The 18,072-nt window shown below is 44.2% G+C and overlaps 1 protein-coding gene across 1 annotated transcript in view; it reads left to right on the plus strand.

Annotated features, from left to right (window-relative positions):
- BOLL (boule homolog, RNA binding protein) overlaps positions 1 to 18,072 on the plus strand; it is a 566,072-nt gene that overhangs the window by 439,991 nt on the left and 108,009 nt on the right. The gene's annotated exons all lie outside the window — the stretch shown is intronic.

The following is an 18,072-nucleotide window of genomic DNA, read 5'->3' on the forward strand; positions in this document are numbered from 1 at the left end:
CAGTTCAGTGTCAAGGAACCAATACCCCTGCAGATCTTTCCATCTATTCTCACACAGAGTCAAGGATCTCTTTAACATCCCAATCTACAGTCCTTTCACCTGACAGCTTGATACCTCATGGGATGACCTCAGCTAACACTGATCTTTCTGATCCTTTCTGGGTCATTTTGGATGCATCCAGAAAACCTTCTACACAGCAGTGTTACCAACAGAAGTGGACACGGTTTTCTACGTGGTGTGCTCTTCATCATCATGATACTTCATCCTTCTTATATCTTCAGTATTGGATTATTTTCTACATTTATACAACTCAGGTATTAAAACCACTTCAGTTAGAGTTCTTCTTAGTGCTAGCAATTCTTTTCATGGAACAGTCAACTGTAAACCTTTGACTGCTCATCCTCTTGTTTCCAGACTCATGAAAGGACTTTTCAATATCAAACCACCTCTCAAATCGCCTTCAGTGGTTTGGGACCTTAATGTTTTTCTCTTTAGACTGATGAAGCCTCCTTTTGAACCAATGTCTTTGGCTTATCTTAAATATCTCACTTGGAAAATGGTATTTCTAATCTCCATTACTTCTGCTTGCCAAGTGAGCAAGCTTCAAGTGCTGGTGGTGGACCCTCCTTTTACAGTGTTCCACCATGACAAAGTAGTGTTTCGCACCCATCCAAAATTCCTCCCAGGACAAACAGGCATATATTCTCACTGATGGGTGACGTCACCACGGAGCCCCGGGACAGACCACTTTAAGTACTTGGAAAGTTCTCGGCTGCCCGCACTGCGCTTGTATGAGTACCTTCCCACCCGACGTAGGCGTGCGGTCCCTCAGTTTTCTAGTTTTCGCGGAGCTAGCCAGTTGTTTTCCAATCGTGTGCGTCAATATTTTGCTGCCTTCCTGCTTACGCGGCTTTATTTTATTCTTTTTTTCTTCATACTTTGTTCCTTTAATCTTTTCTGCGGGGCCTGTTCCAAGCCTCATGCCTTGAACTTCGATTTCGCTGAGGCTATTTTTCCCTCTATGTCCCGACCGTCGGTTGGTTATTTTTTTGTTTACCTGGCCGCTCCACTTCCTGCATTCGGCTGCTCTCCGCCGACAGCCGCCTGCCTCAAAGCCCTCCTTCCTACCCTACCCCTAGCATGGCCACTGGCCTTGAGATTGCCCTGGTTTCGGGGCAGGCGAGGACGGCCCCTTGCCCAGCAACGCTGCTTCTCTCCATCCCCGCCAGTGACGTACTAAGCACGCATGCGCACTCGTGCTGCCACACCCCGACAGAAAAGGGATCAGGGAACACGCGGCGCAAGTGCGCATGCGCTGCTAGCATTTTATTATTTAAGATATACAAATATGTCTCAGTATCTCCAACATCGTGTAAGGTGGTTGTCTGAGTTTTCCCAATATGTTCCCTCGGAACACCTTCAGGAATATCAGAACACTGTTCAATCCCTCACATAGACTGCGAGATATATTCCAAGATCAGTCGCAGATGCTTTTCAACTATCATCTCAAGCGTCTGCTCTATAAAACACCTGGCTTGGCTCAGATTTTCTGATATGAATATTAATATCCAGAATAGACTGGCCAACATTCCATGCCTTGGAAAGGAGCTTTTTGGCAAGCCCATTGAGATTGCTACACAAAAATTAGTTCAACATGAACAGACTTGGAATACATTAAATAAAGCAAGATCTAAGTCTTTTTCTTCCAGGAAATCTTCCAAGCAACCTCCTTCATATCGGAGACATTCTCCCTCCACACTAGCTGTTTTGGGACAACCAATTTAGTAGCGACAGCTATGCTGGAGTCCTGGATCTGATCCGGTGCCGGTTCACAGAAATGTCCTGCTGGTCCGCAGGGCCGGCACATGCGTTAGGTCCGAAAGAGTGTTTTTCGACTGCCAATCTACGGTGCAATCGATTGTAGCATTATCTTCGGACTGGCTCCCTCTTCCTCACTGACGCAGTGCACAAAGCTGCGGGCAGCAGCTCCTATGCGCGTCCTGCGCCTGAACTGGAAGCCCTTTCTCTGATGTCGCAACATCAGAGGGAAGGCTTCCAGATGAGGCACTTGACGTGCGAGGAGCCGCTGCCTGCGGATTTGTGCACTGCGTCAGTGAGGAAGAGGGAGACGGCCCGAAGATAACACTGGGGGCAGCATTTAAAGGTCTATGCAGGAGCAGGCCAGAAGGTAAGGCCAAGCATGGAGGGAGGGAGACAACAAAGGTAGGGGGAATTATTTTATTTTTGAATTTAGTGATAGAATTGTGTCAATTTTGAGAATTTATATCTGCTGTCTATATTTTGCACTGTTCAGGAAGAAATGCATTTGTTTCTTTATCTCTGGGGTTGTACTGAATGCAGAGTCTTGCATCTTAGGGTTTGTTTGTATATATTAGTACTTTTAGTTTTTGGTCCCCTATTTGCATAGGGGTTATCTGTGTTCTGGTAGGAATGAATGTTGAGAAGTATACAGTGTGCTTTGTGTAGCTTAATTTTGTGGTTAACCATAATGTGTTGTTAATAAGATTATATTGTGTGTGTATATATGAAAAATGAATGGAAAAAATAGTGTTTCAATTAGTACTATTATGGGGGTGGGGTCTGGCCCATGACTTAGCCCAGTGTTCTTCAACCACTGATCTGCTGATCGGTGCCAGTCCACAAAATAGTTCTTTTATTTCCATCGGTCCATAGGTGTAAAAAGGTTGAAGAACACTGTTCTAGATCATTCGAAGTTTGCTTTTATTATACCATCAACGTCACTCTCTTACATCAGCCTACCTATGCCTTCTCTCAGTCTTTATGGAAGGTTTTCTTCTTTCATTTTGTGCCCACAGCACAGGTTCTAGCTCAAGTTTTTGATTTTCAGCAATATTTGTTTTTCATATTCTTCTGAACATCCACTGCACAAACTTGCATTGTTAGGGTAATCCACCAGGGGTGTAGAGCCTGTAAAGTGGATTTTTTTCTGGACTCCATTCCATTAAGAGGGGAATCTAAAGTGGGTGTAGAGTCTGTAAAGTTAGATTCCTCTATGGTTTTTCAGCAAGAATATCACAAACTGGTATGCATCAATTAAGCTGCAACTACTTCATGGGGTGTAGAACCTGTAAGGTGGTTCTTTTTCCTGCTGCTGGATACATAGATGTAAGGACATATCGGGATCTATCATCAGTGTAGAACTTGTAAATTGGGTCCTTCCCCATATCAGTACCTTGCACTGCTTTATTTTGAGATAAGATCCAAGTTTGTCTTGAAACATGGCTTCCACTGTACCATCAATGTGTTATACAGTACCTTCCAGAAGGAATCCATTTACTACAACTTTTTCCCTACACCTGTTCTTTCATGATCTGTAACCTGCTGCTAAAATCATCTGTAGTACCTGAATATTGGAGGGTGGCCAATGTTACACCAATTTTTAAAAAGGGCTCCAGGGGAGATCCGGGAAATTACAGACCGATAAGCATCACTTAAGTACCGGGCAAAATGGTAGAAACAATTATAAAAACTAAAATTGTGGAACATGTAGACAAACATGATTTAATGAGACGGAGTCAGCATGGGTTCAGCTGAGGGAGATCTTGCGTCACCAATTTGCTTGACTTCTTTGAAGGTGTGAATAAACATGTGGGTAATGGTGAGTCGGTTGATATAGTGTATCTAGATTTTCAGAAAGCTTTTGATAAAGTTCCTCATGAGAGGCTCCTGAGAAAATTAAACTGTCATGGGATAGGTGGCAAAGTTCAAGTTGTGGATTAGGAATTGGTTATTGGATAGAAAACAAAGGGTAGGGTTAAATGGTAATTTTTCTCAATGGAGGAGAGTAAACAGTGGAGTGCCGCAGGGGTTCTATACTGGGTCCGGTGCTATTTAACTTATTTAAAAATGATCTGGAAATTGGAACCACGAGTGAGGTGATTAAATTTGCAGATGACACTAAACTGTTCAAAGTTGTTAAAACGCATGCGGATTGTGAAGAATTGCAGGCGGACCTTAGGAAATTGGAAGACTGGGCGTCCAAGTGGCAGATGAAATTTAATGTGAACAAATGCAAAGTAATGCACATTGGGAAGAATAACCTGAATCACAGTTACCAGATGCTAGGGTCCACCTTGGGGGTTAGCGCCCAAGAAAAGGATCTGGGTATCATCGTAGACAATACAATGAAATCTTCCGCCCAATGTGCGGCGGCGGCTAAAAAAGCAAACAGGATGCTAGGAATTATTTTAAAAAGAGATGGTTAACAAGACTAAGAATGTTATAATGCTCCTGTATCGCTCCATGGTTCAGCCTCATCTGGAGTATTGCGTTGAATTCCGGTCTCCTTAGCTCAAGAAAGATATAGTGGCGCTAGAAAAGGTTCAAAGAAGAGCTACTAAGATGATAAAGGGGATGGAACTCCTCTCGTATGAGGAAAGACTAAAATGGTTAGGGCTCTTCAGTTTGGAAAAGAGACGGCTGAGGAGAGATATGATTGAAGTCTACAAAATCCTGAGTGGAGTAGAATGGGTACAAGTGGATTGATTTTTCACTCCGTCAAAAATTACAAAGACTAGGGGGACACTCGTTGAAGTTACAGGGAAATACTTTTAAAACCAGTAGGAGGAAATTATTTTTTTCACTCAGAGAAAAATTAAGCTCTGGAACACATTGCCAGAGGTTGTGATAAGAGCGGATAGAGTAGCTGGTTTTAAGAAAGGTTTGGACAAGTTCCTGGAGGAAAAGTCCATAATCTGTTATTGAGAGAGACATGGGGGAAGCCAATGCTTGCCCTGGATTGGTAGTATGGAATATTGCTACTCCTTGGGTTTTGGCCAGGTACTGGTGACCTGGATTGGCCATCATGCGAACGGGCTACTGGGCTTGATGGACCATTGGTCTGACCCAGTGGGGCTATTCTTATGTTTAACATTTTCACACAAATTGTTATTCCATTTCCTTTTGATTCTAAAAGGCCCAGAGGTATGGGAGTGGCTGTAGGGAAGGAGGCCACTACATCCTATTTAGAATGTTTTTGGATTTTTTTGCTTCAGCTTACTTCAACCATAGTCTCTGGATTGATGGGTTTTTCTATATAGTCTGCATTTACATGTTGCTGCATTCTAAAATCAGTATGCACATTCAAGACTTGTTCCTACTAGGTTTCCATACAGGCTTCTTAAATCTCTTTAATTGTTCTTAATGCACAGATTGTTTCTGTGTTCAAGTGCACTTCATCTCCACTTCTCCTGGTATGCTGAACTGCTTAGGTTTCAGTGGGTTTTATAACTCAGCAGGAGAGACTAATTCTCTAACTCTCGGTTCCAAGAATGAGCACATTTGGACCTAGGAAATTTCTCAACATTTATCCCTTTTTTCTATCCTAGTTTAATCGCTAATTGCCATTTTGTGCTAGACAATATTATCATCATCTAACAATAGCTGCCTTTCTACTGGAAGATTCGGACCAGTCCCTCTGGGCAGGGCCTTCAATTCCTCTCATTATGAATTCGCTCATTGCACTTCGGCAGGAATCAACCTCCTTGCTTTTTGTAGTCCATGGATGGACCAGACAGCTGTGGTTCTTCTTTCTTTTTCAACCTTGATAAAGATTTAAGATCTGTTTTACATATTGGGGGCCTCTCAGGGTGGCCTTAGCAGATGCTGTTCTTTTCTCATCCAACCAAATTACAGTTTTAGCGGTGTCCAGATAACCTTCTTTACCACACCGCTGTAAGGAGTGTCAGAGATGGTTTTTTCTCTGTTATAGGCTTTTTATCTTATCAAGCCTTTCTACAAAGTTGTATCATTTTTCAGCGAGTTTTTCCTACCTCTCTCTCACCCAGCTCTTCACCTAGGGTTGTGAACAACATGTTCATCCTCTGGTTTCCAGCTTTGTAATAGGTCCTGTTGTCCTCCACCAGTTTCCGGTGGGTTGTAATGTTTCACTGGTTGTCACCAAATGGTTGGACCCTTCATGTGGGAAGACAGCCGAGATTCTCGGCGAGAGGGAGAATTAGAAGTCCTTGAGCATGCGCAGATGCATGCTCAAGGCAGGCAGGCAGAAGCCGGAAGATCTTCTAGGCACACGATCTATGCCTGCGTGCTGGTGCTAGATGGGGAGGTGGGTAAGTTTAAGTTGTTCAGGCGGGAGGGGCCGGTTCGCGCAATGGGGGGGGGGGCCGGTTGGAGCGAGGGTGCCTTTGCGAGCGGGGGGGGAGCGATGCCTGTTATCGGGGGTGGGGGAGTAGGAACGTATCAAAGCGAGTTTCCATTATTTTCTATGGAGAAACTCGCTTTGATAAACGAGCATTTTGGATTACGAGCATGCTCCTGGAACGGATTATACTCGTAATCCAAGGTACCACTGTACTTCTAAGCGATGTACAATTTTAAAATAGGGATACAATATTACAAGTTAAGAACATATATACCAAATCAAATAGGGACCAAAATGATACAAAAGGGGCAGGGATAGAATTACATTTATTGGACAGAAACAAACATGGGAAGCAGAAATTGGGCCTCCTGAGATTCGTGGTTCTTTAGGAAGAAACATTATACATTCCAGACAGTAGTGAGACATGAATGTATGAACTGAGGACCAAGTGGCAGTTTTACAGATCTCATCAATAGAAGTAGAACGTAAGAAAGCAACTGAAACTGCCATAGCTCGGACTTTGTGTGCTGTCACACAACCCCTGAGTTGCAGCCCAGCCTTAGTATAACAGAAGGCAATACAGGCTGCCAATCATGTGGAGATAGTTCTCTAGGATACAGGCTGGCCCAACCTGTTAGGATCAAAGGAGATGAACAGTTGAGGAGATGGTCTGTGTGGCTTAGTCCTCTGTAAGTAATAAACAAAAGCTCGTTTGAAGTCCAAAGTATGAAGAGCCAGGGTGAGAATGAGGCTTGAGAAAAACACTGGAAGCACAGTTAGTTACTTACTATAACAGGTGTTATCTGGAGACAGAAGGCAGATATTCTGACATCACACCCACCTCCCCTGGTTAACTTCTTAGCTTGCTTACGGAATTGAGGTACCGCGAGCAGGCATCGGGCGGGAAGGCACTCACAGTTTCTTAAAACTTAAAGTGATAGTTCACTTTCATACTGTTCATACCAGACTCCATGGATGTCATCACCCATATGAGAATATCTACCTGCTGTCTTCGGATAACACCTGTTACAGTAAGTATCTGCTTTCCGGTGTATTGATCAATATTATGCTCAAATCTTATGTCCCACACATGCTTGATGCCATTTTTATTTGCTGAAATTATGTGATTAGGTTGCATTTTGTATCCCCTTCTTCCACCTTATCCGTACCACTCCTGACTCTTTAGTGATTCTTTACAAGATGGCTCTACACTTCTCCCTCAATATTCACGGGGGTTAGGGGCAGAGCCGGCCTGCGAATAATATTTGGGCCGGATCTGACCCACCTCCTGGAATTAAAGTTGTATTCCGGACCTTCCCTGCCTCCCTCCCTCTTTCCCCCGGAATCCCTTAAGCCTTACCTGGTGGTCTAGTGGGTTTTTGGGGCAGGAGCGATCTTCCTACACTCCTGCCCCATTCAGATCACTCATAGGAAATGGCTGCCGTGAGCTCCCGTCATAGTTTCGAGACTACGGGAGCTCATGGCAGCCATTTCCTATGAGTGATCTTGAGACTACGACGTGAGCTCACGGCAGCCATTTCCTATGAGTGAACTGCACAGGGCAGGAGCGTAGGAAGATCACTCCTACCTCAAAAATCCGCTAGACCACCAGGTAAAGCTTAAGGGATTCCAGGGGAAAGCGGGAGGGAGGCGGGGAAGGTCCAGAATATAGCTTTAATTTTATTTATTTTTTTTTTTTTTTAAATCGCGAATAACCGTATCCGCGGATACTGACACCTTGGATTCAGAGGGAGAAGTGTAAATCTATGCAATGTCTACAAAATAACCTTGTAAGATGAGGTTGTAATGCACAAATGTAACTTATATTGTAAACTTATGATTGTAAACTGTAATCTGTTCTGAGCTCTTTGGGGAGGACGGGATATAAAACTAAATAAATTGGGTGTTTTTTTCAAACATCCTGGAGGGTTTATTTTGTAGCCTCTTCATCCACCCTTTGCCTTCTCCAGCCTCACACCAGCACTGTGGTGTAAACAAAATAAAACAAACAAAAAGACTTTTCCTCTCTGTTAAGTCCTAGCTTACGCTCACTGTCTAACACCAGCTCTGGCAGGATACACATTTCAAATCTGATATCTTGTAAACACAAAATAGAAAATAAAATTATTTTGTCTAACTTATGTTGTCTGGTCATTTTATTAATCAAATCATCAGACTCTGGTTTCTGATTGTCTTCTGTTAACTCGCTCACCAGGGTCTCCTGCCCATTTGACATTTTCTTCTTTTCTCTGTGCTCACCATCCATCTTCCATTTCTGTACCTTTCCTTCCACTGCCATATCCAACATTTCTTTTTCACTGTCTACCATCTCTCTCTCACCCTAGGTCAATCCTCTCTATTTCCATTCATGCAGCATCTCTTCCTTCCTCTCCTCCGTTATCATGTGAAATATTTCTTTCTCTCTCTCCCCATGCATCATCTCTCCCTGCCTTACACCCTGTGTCCAACATTTCTCCCTCTCTTCTCCATGCATGTCTCCTTCCCCTCCACCAAATGTAAGATTTCTCCCCCTCACCCCTTTCTACCTCTTTGTTGCACTCTACCTCTCCTCTATGCCATTCTTCCTCTTCCCTACCGTGCAGCAGTTTTCCGTACCTCCCTCCTATCCCCCTGTGAGGCAGCTCTCCGTCCACAATATATATTTATTTCTTGTATTTATATATTACGTAATCCAATGTTCTTAGTGGGTTACAAGAGAACATTCATATAGACACATTCTCTCTCTGATAAGGAACTAATGATTGTTTACAAAAGGGGCAGAAATTTGAAAGATATTTTAGTGCCTTCAGCTTGTATAAGTAATCCAGTTGTGAAATCCACAAAGCTACAGGGACGTTATCCCTGTGGGAATTTTCCCGAAGTTCTGTCAATCTTGTCACCGGATTTATAAGCCATTCTGTAACTGAAAAAGAATGTGTTGAGACATTTTTACAACTGCAAGAGCGAAAGAATAATTTATGCTTGTTACTGTCCTCATAGTTTTATATATTGAAAAGACAAGATGTGCATTGAATAGAAGTTATTGAACATCATACTGCCATTAATAGAAAGAAAATTGAGAAGCTTCTGGTTGAGCATTCAGTTAAAATGAATCATAAGTTTGAGGATAAACCAAGAATTTCTTAGAGAAATGGTGATACAGATAAGATACTCATCAAAATTGAACAGTTACAACCAGGTTAAACAAAGAACTTGATCTTCTAGCCTGCATTAAATTGTTCCCTTATGATTCATCTGGCCATGCTTTTTTTAATTTGATTTATTGGATGAGCATGTATGATAAATTGTTTTAAATTATTTAATTTATATCTAGATTAGCAACTATGGCCCCCTTTTACAAAGCTGCACAGCTCCGAGTTCCATGCAACAAATGCTTCTTCGCCCATTCAGTTCCTATGGGCATCTGAGCATTTACCATGCTGGTCTGTGCTGCCGGCTTTAGTAAAAATAGGGTTTGTTAGTATGGCTTTTACAGCCCTTTATACTGGTTTGAATGTTCTTCTTTTAACATTTATTTCCAGTGCAATAGGTGAGACATTCTAAACAATAGGATTATTTCCCTATAGCCACGTGCTGCTGCAGAAGGAATCCACTCCGGATTTTTCACTCTTCCTCTGTTGTACTTCACTGGGCTCTCTAGCTCCATCTTCAGTTCTTTCTTTCTGCAGGCTTGCCTGCAGGAATGTTTGTTCTGCTCTCCCCATTTTATTATTTTAATTCGATGTAATTTAGTGCTTGGAGCAAATTTGAAGCTCTGCCTGCTTGAGAATTCACAGACTTCAGTCTATAGCTGGATCCCTTAACAAACTACTGGGTGATACTGAATCAAATGGGAGTCCCTAAAGGTAAATCACTCAGTATATAACAATAAAGGAACACACAATCTATTTCAGATAACTAACAAAGGAGCTCAGAACCATTGAAGGTATAGAAATCACAAATAGGGACAAGCCGTCAATCGTGTTTCAATGTCTATCATTGCTCCTTTTTAGACTTAGTTAGAAGTTTGTTTCTTGTAGTGTTGAAACAATATACAGTATTTAACAAGTTCAAATGTCCATTGAAAAGTGTAAAAACTTCATGTGAATAAATATACTTATATTTCAAAAAACTTGAATACGTGCAGTGTTCAAAGTTGCTTCCCTGCGGTGTGTTCTGACGCGTTTCACATGAACGGCTTCCTCAGAGAACCCACTCGAGCTGGATACAGAGCAGGAAAAGTAACTTCACCCTAACAAAAAAAAAGACGACCATTTTTTTAAAAAGAGGTAAACGACATTGTATAATGAAAGCTGATGGTACTGCTGTTGGATACCTGTCATCACTCTCTTGATTCTCCGTCTTCCGGTTTGAATGATGTCATCCTCAGCTGCAACCCTGGAATATAAATCAACTAAGTGGTCACTCATTTATGGAGAAACGCCCACCACTCAACCTCCCGGTTTAAACCAGTGGGGACTACTGTCTGCCAGTGATAGATCCATGTCTGCTCCTTCTTCCACAGGTAGGTTGCCATATTCCCACCCCTCTTCAGCCGCAGAGCCTCCAGAATCACAAACTTCAAATCGTCCAATGAGTGTGATTGTGCATGTCAATGCTGTGAGAGGGGAGCCCCCATATCCCCCCTCCGGATCTTACTAAGATGGATCTGGTGGTATAACCGATGTAAAACATCTGACCCCTTGAGTACTGCAATTGGTGTTATGCTTCAGTATATGTGTCTTGTGTAGGTGGGGATGAGTAATTATTTGAGTTTCAATGGCATGCAGACACACACTACATCTATCATTGTCACACTGATAGTGTCCCGGTGATGTGGTTTGAGGACTTTCATTAAGACTCAAAAACTGGGAAGAAGTGGCACGCTCTCGTAAATTGCTTCCCCTGGAGTAATCTTACATTGTTAAATATATTGTTTCAACACTACAAGAAACAAACTTCTAACTAACTCTAAAAAGGAGCAATGATAGACATTAAAACACAATTGAGGGCTTGTCCCTGTTTGTGATTTCTATACCTTCAATGGTTCTGAGCTCCTTTGTTAGTTATTTGAAATAGATTGTGTGTTCCTTCAGTTTATAGCTGACAGGCCGATCCCACTGAGTACCTGTTAGCCAGCCTGCATAGTTTCTGTGGAGCTCAGGGCCGTCCCTGAGGTGGTCTCACCTCCTGTTAATCAGGGGTTGAGTGCAGGCTGTTAGGCACCCTTAGGAGGCTCAGCAGGGTCTCGCAGAGTGCCGGCTGCATCATCGCACCTCTGCCCATCCCAGTGCACATCCGTTGTTCCACAGGGGTGGAGGTGTAGTCAGACATAGGAGTCTAACTAGCAACCCGAAGATCAGCTTTCCAGAACCATTCCCAGCATTGTGGCAGTGAAATTTCTCATCCAGCTACTGTAAGAGAGCTGAAAGCAGGTTGCAGCATAGATCTTCCGTCAGGTCACAGTAAGAGTGAGAGACATCAGGGGAGGTTTGAAAAATGGTGTTTTGGAGGTTTCTGGATGTTTCACATTCTGAAAAATCTTTAAATCACCATTTTTATAGTTTGGGAAGTGTGAAAAATATTGCAATTTTGGTACGAATTTCTTGATGGCAGCCATCTTGGATTTTTAGCGAATTTTTTTTTTTTTTTTTTTTTTTTCTAAAGCTCCCTGCTTCTTCAGAACTGCAAATTTTGCCCTAGACACTTGCTTGGATGTAGTCCTTGGGCTCTCCTCATGTGGGTTCTTGCCAGGTTTAAGCAAATTTACCATGTTTTGGAGCATTATTGTGCCACGTACCGTATGGCGCAGCCAGGGGTGCTGCAGAGTCCAGCTTAGCCTTTCTCATACTGAAACAGGTGACAAAATGCCCAGCTAGCCCGGCAGGGCAGCCTTCATGACTTTTGGGGCTTGGCATGGTTGGTAATTCCATCCACCAGGCTGTAAATCCTTCGCAACCTCAGAAACACAAATTTTAGTCACTTAAGGGTGATTCTATGCCCCAGGATCTGGACACTTTCTTCTGACTTATGAAATTTTTGTGGTCTGAATCTCAGAAACAGTGTTCTGTTAAGTCCCTTCTGGATTCCATATGCTAGGTGTTCAGTCCCACCCCGCAGTCCGGGTATTGCAGAATTCACATCATTTCAGAACACATGCTGCACTCCCCCTAGTGGTAGAAACAGTTTCAATTTCTACAAGCAGTCTGGGCTGTTACTCTGCTTTTCGCTAAAGGTTCACTTAAACTTCATTCTTGATGACTTCAGTGCCTTGAGACCCCTCCCTGGTGGTCCTTTATCAGAGAAAAGGACACAGTCCTGCGGAGCCGGACTGCAACTTCACAGAGAAACTTTGGTGGATTTGTAAGGCCAGCCTGTTGTGTGCCACCTTCTGGAAGTCCCCAGGGTCCCTCCTGTGGAGTTTGCTGACTGGTGACCCCACAGTCACAGGTTTCTAGAGCAGGCTGTGTGCATCTGGACAGAAAGCCACCCAGGTTTCAGGCACAGGCTGCCTTTTTCACCCTCGACCGCGTGGCAGAGGATCCGTGGTGGTGGAGGTTGTGGTCGGTCTCTGGCCGGCTGGCAGTCCGAAGATCTTCATTCCTGGCCTTTTGGAGCTGTTCTGAGGCAGAAAAGTGCTGACAGGCAAAAGGCACTGCAGGAACCGTGAGTAACTCCATTGTTTCCTATGGGAGCTTTGGAGGTGGCTTGGAAAACGTTTTAAAACCCGTTTTTCACAGTTTCTGTGGGTAGAATTCAGGATCCCCCACCTCCCCAAATCGCTATTTTTTATTTTCAGATTTTGTTTATTTTTGCTGCAAATTCGTGACAGCAACCATGTTGGATTTTTAAATCAGTCTTTTTTTTTTACTTTGAATTCTGCCTCAAAAACACCTCAATTTGATTCAAAATTGATTGGGATGGACTCCCCAGCCCCTAATCTATTGGATTTGGACATTGATTGCACTGGATTGGCGCTGGATCAACGATTTTGAAATGCATGTCGTAGCATGATGGAGTAGGGAGTGGGAGCTTCAGACTTTGCCTCCTCTTGGGCTGAGGAACTAGTCCGGGTCTGTGCCTTCCAAAGAAAATCTCACCCAGGGGCCTTTCTGGAGTCTGGCGCAGTTCGTCTGCATTCTGAGTCTGGAGTCTCTTTTGATGCTCCGCATGTACCTTGATACTGTACTGCCATGGTTGCAGAGTGGACCTTATCACCAGATTTTATTCAGCTCTTCTGAACAGTATTTCCTCAGACTCTGCTCGTTTGACGCAGCTGGCGGGTGCATTGGGGCTTTTTCGGTTTATGGAGTATGTGGCGAAACTTCCTTTTGGGAACTCTTTTGTCTGACAATGCCAGATTTCGATTGTAATAGTTGCCAATGCCATACAGATTTTGGTTTTCTTCTGTTTCCTGCCACTATATTTAATTTGAATCCAACTAATGCCTTTGCTGAGACTGGTCTCATCAGCTTCCCTGAGCATCTGGATTTGGAGACTCTGCTCCTTCTTCACATTTTCAGCAGGCTTCTCTATGCTTTTTACGGCTGATGTTCTGAAAGAGCTCTATTAAGATTTTTCATTTTCCAGGCTTCAGTCTTGGTCCATTCTCCTGTGCCTTTTTTCCATTCCGTCCACAGATCCAGGGACAGGTTACATAGTAACATAGTAGATGACAGCAGATAAAGACCCGAATGGTCCATCCAGTCTGCCCAACCTGATTCAATTTAAATTTTTTAATTTTTTTTCTTAGCTATTTCTGGGCAAGAATCCAAAGCTCTACCCGGTACTGTGCTTGGGTTCCAACTGCCGAAATCTCCGTTAAAACCTACTCCAGCCCATCTACACCCTCCCAGGCACTGAAGCCCTCCCCAGCCCATCCCCCACCAAACGGCCATACACAGCCACAGACCGTGCAAATCTACCCAGTACTGGCCTTAGTTCAATATTTAATATTATTTTCTGATTATTTTCAGAACAGTGTGATCCCATATAGCATTTTCCGATCTGTTACAGCTATGTCTCCGCTTTATCATCTCACTCCTGCTCTATGGCAAGCCTGAACAGCCTGTGGTAGATTCTGCCATGGTCTTTTAGGTTTTTCAGGATCACAGGAGGTTGTTATGATACAAAATATTCATTTCTAGCATCCTCAGGTAGCCAAGCCACTTATTTTCTGGTGTGTGCCTGTCATTCCGGCCTGCACAGTGCGTCCTCTGTGATGGTACATGCCTGTTCTTCACTGGTCCAGGTTGGTGTGGCTGTGGTGCTGGGCATCCTTTATGATCTCATTCGAGTCTTAGTACATGTTCTGCTAGTGCAGAGTCTAAGCGCCGGTTTCTTTGGACCTCTCTTTGGATGCGGACGCTGCCTCAAGGTTCTCCTGCAGCGGCTGTCCTTTCAAAGGCCAAATTCTTGTCGGTATAGGTTGGAATGACCTCTTCTCAGGTGTGGTGCACGCCATATTACATTGCTCCTTATAATCCAGTTTCGCTGGCTATCGGGAGGGGATTGTAGTTCTCTTCGTTCCTCCTGCAGGTGTCATCAGGAATATTCAGATTTTTCCTCTTTGAGACATTCACAGAGCTATTTGAAACATTCACAGTTCCAATTCCAGGCGTCCTCAGGTTCCTGTGCAGTGGGTATGCCACATGCACACACACAAAAAAAAAGTGCTGATGTTGCCAGGGGCAGACGTGGTTTCCTCACTCACAGCCTTTCTTCTACTGTTTTGTCGGAGTGGATTTGACTTTCATCGGACACTTGTTAATTCTATTTTGTCTGCCTCTGACTTGATTTCTAGACTCCGGCAAGTCCTTGGCAAAAGAGGCCAGGGTCTGAGATATTCTGCAGACAAGGTTAGACAAGTTCCTGCTAAACCAGAACGTACGCAGGTAAGGCTAGACTCAATCAAGGCACTGGTCTCTGACCTAAGGGCCGCCGCATGAGCGGACAGCTGGGCACAATGGATCACTGGTCTGACCCAGCAGCGGCAATTCTTATGTTCTCTTTGTCTTCGGGATGCTTGATCCTGTTCCAGTACCATGAATGAGAACTTAGGTGGATGCTCCTTATACTTCCTCGTGCCAGAAGGACTTGGTGATTTGGAGACATATTCTGGTTCTTTGGAGGCTGAACAAGCATGAACTAAAACAGTGTTCTTCAGCCTTTTTACACCCGTGGACCGGCAGGAATAAAATAATTATTTTGTGGACCGGTAAACTACTAAGACTGAAATTTAAAAAAAACATTTCTGCCCCATCTCCAAAGCTCGGTCCCCGCAAACCATCTGATCCCATCCACACAAGCCTCAGTTATGATTTTATATTGAACGTATTTTATTAAAGTATAAAAAGAAACAATATTCTGTACAATTGTCATTTTATAAATACAAATATACAGAGCAAGGACCAACAAAACCCCTGTCTCCCCTCCCTTTCACATATATCCCCTTTACTATCAAGAAAACTGAACAAGCCAAGTTATTACAGAATGCTACACAGAAATATCATGCTAACAGAATACTGCAGTCACACATGACAGGAATAGTGTTAGGGGAGTGCCCCCTGGTCAGAGAGAGTCCTAAGCCAGCTGGAAGCTAAAGAAGCACTGACTGGGCTTTGCAGTCCCCAGTTATGTCTCTAGCAGAATATATATTTCAAATCTGATATATTTTAATGACAAAATAGAAATAAATTATTTTTTTCTACCTTTTGTTGTCTCTGTTTTCTGCTTTCATCTTCTTTTCACTCTTTTCTTTCCAGCGTCTGCCCTGTCTCTTCAATCCAGCATCTGCCTGTTCCATCCACTGACTGCCCTCTCCCCCTTCCATATGTATCTGACTTCTTTCTATGCCCCTCTCCCCTTTTCATCCAGCCTGTGCCGCCTCTCTCCTTTTTACATCATTCATTCCAGCTTCACTGCTTTCTTCATTTTTATCTCCTACACCAGATCTAGCATCTTTATCCCTCTCTCATTTCTCTGCTGACCCCCTTTCCAGCATCAATCTCTCTCTACTTTCTCATTCCTCTGTCTCCCCTTTCCCTCATCTGATCTCTCCATTCCACCCTGACCCCCTTCCTCTCCTGTAATCTCCCTGCCAGCTGTTTCCTTCCTTTTTTCCTTCTCCCTTCCCTCCTTCCCCTATCCAACATTAACTTTCTTCCCATCTCTTTCCCTCCTCCCCTCCCAGAAGCATCTCTCCTTCTACCTCCCTCCAGGTCCAGTAGCAGCTCTCCCTTTATCCAGCAGCTTCCCAACCTCCAACAGTGGCTTCCTCTCCTTCCATCAGCTCTCAGTACTTGCCTGCAGCAGTGATTTACTTAAGCAGCCTTGTGTCCATTGTCACGTCTGAGGAAAGAAGAAGTTGCTGAAGTGAATCACTTCTCTGGCAAGTACGAGAGCTGCTGGGAGGGGAGACAGCCACTGTCGAAGGCTCCCCATGATTTTCCTCCCGCGCACCCTGCACATTCGCGCCCCCCCCCCAAGCCGGCACAAACAGCATTGCATCGCAGGCCCTGCCGTCGAGTCTCCAAGAGTGAGCAGCCCGCATACAGGAAAGCTCAGGGCCAGCGACGCACACCTCGCTCACCCGTGGATGCTGTCAACAACCCGGTGGCAGCCAGCAAACGTGTTATGACCCCACAGCTGCATGGGCTCAACCCGCTGCACCTAGAGGCAGCCTCTCAACCACTGGGTGCATGCACGCATCCCGCACGTGGGCAGACTCTCAGCACAGACGCTGCTGATGGTCCCCCGTGCACGCCGACCATCTACCTGCACCTGCAGCTCTCTCCCTTCCACCTGCACCTTTCCCGCGGCCCTCTTCGGCGACTTGGCAGGGACGGCGATCAAGACAGGCTGCTGTCATCGGGACCTTCCTTCTCTGAGTCCCGCCTATTTAGTTTCAACTTCCTGTTTCTGCATAGACGAGACTCACAGAGGGAATGCCCCGACGTTGGCAGCCTGTCTTGATCGCCCGAGGCTGGGTGGAACAGCAGATTTCCGCCAACACTACCGAGGCAGGAAATTTAACCGCGTCGATCTTGCCGGCCCTGTGCAGACCGGCAGGAATTTTCTGCGATCCAGCACCAGTCCGTGGACTGGCGGTTGAAGAACACTGAACTAAAGAGTTACGCGTGGACAGAAATCCCACTCATCCCCACCTGTTCCTGCCCTTCCCCTCCATAATCCCTTCCATCCCTGCCTGTCCCTGTGAGGAATCCCCTCCGTCCCCACCCAACCCTGCAAGGAATCCCCTCCGTCCCCACCTGTTCCTCCATAAAACTTACCAGGCCCCATAAAAAGCAGCAATTACTTCGGAAAGTTTTGATTTGTTTTTAAGTCTTAGTTTTATTCAAACCAACAATAAAATACAATACAAACAAATAACAGTGAACAGAAAAAAGAGATGCATACATCACCGGAAATAATTAGAATAAACATTAGGTCATGTGACTGTAGGGTCGTCCATTTCTTGTTAAAAGAAATAAAAGAGTTGGAATTTATGGCAATATAAAGCTCATATCTGTAGAGCAAACAAATCTGGTTCCACTATCTGACATAGGTAACTTGTGAGACGTCCTTCCAAGATCCACAGATGGTTTGTAATGTAGCAGTGAGTGAAGAATCAAACAATACAGGGTCAAAATCATTTAAAGCAGAATTGAGAGAGGCACTTTTCAGGACAATGGTTGCATAAGAAAAATGTGCCAAAACTGAACTGGAAACTCCAAAACAAACTCAGCAAGTACTTCATTTTGTACTAAATACAATTGGTGGCATAACCATGAGAAGGGGTAGGGCCTCCCACTTTGAGCTTAGCCCACCTCAAAATGAACATCTCCCTTGCTGTAGCTGTTGGAATATTTTGTTTTTCCATCATCTTGGTCCCAGTTTCTGCTTTTGTCTATCTTCTACTAAGTCTCTTT

This window comes from Geotrypetes seraphini, chromosome 5 (assembly GCF_902459505.1).
Source record: "Geotrypetes seraphini chromosome 5, aGeoSer1.1, whole genome shotgun sequence".
In the NCBI taxonomy this organism is placed as follows: domain Eukaryota; kingdom Metazoa; phylum Chordata; class Amphibia; order Gymnophiona; family Dermophiidae; genus Geotrypetes; species Geotrypetes seraphini.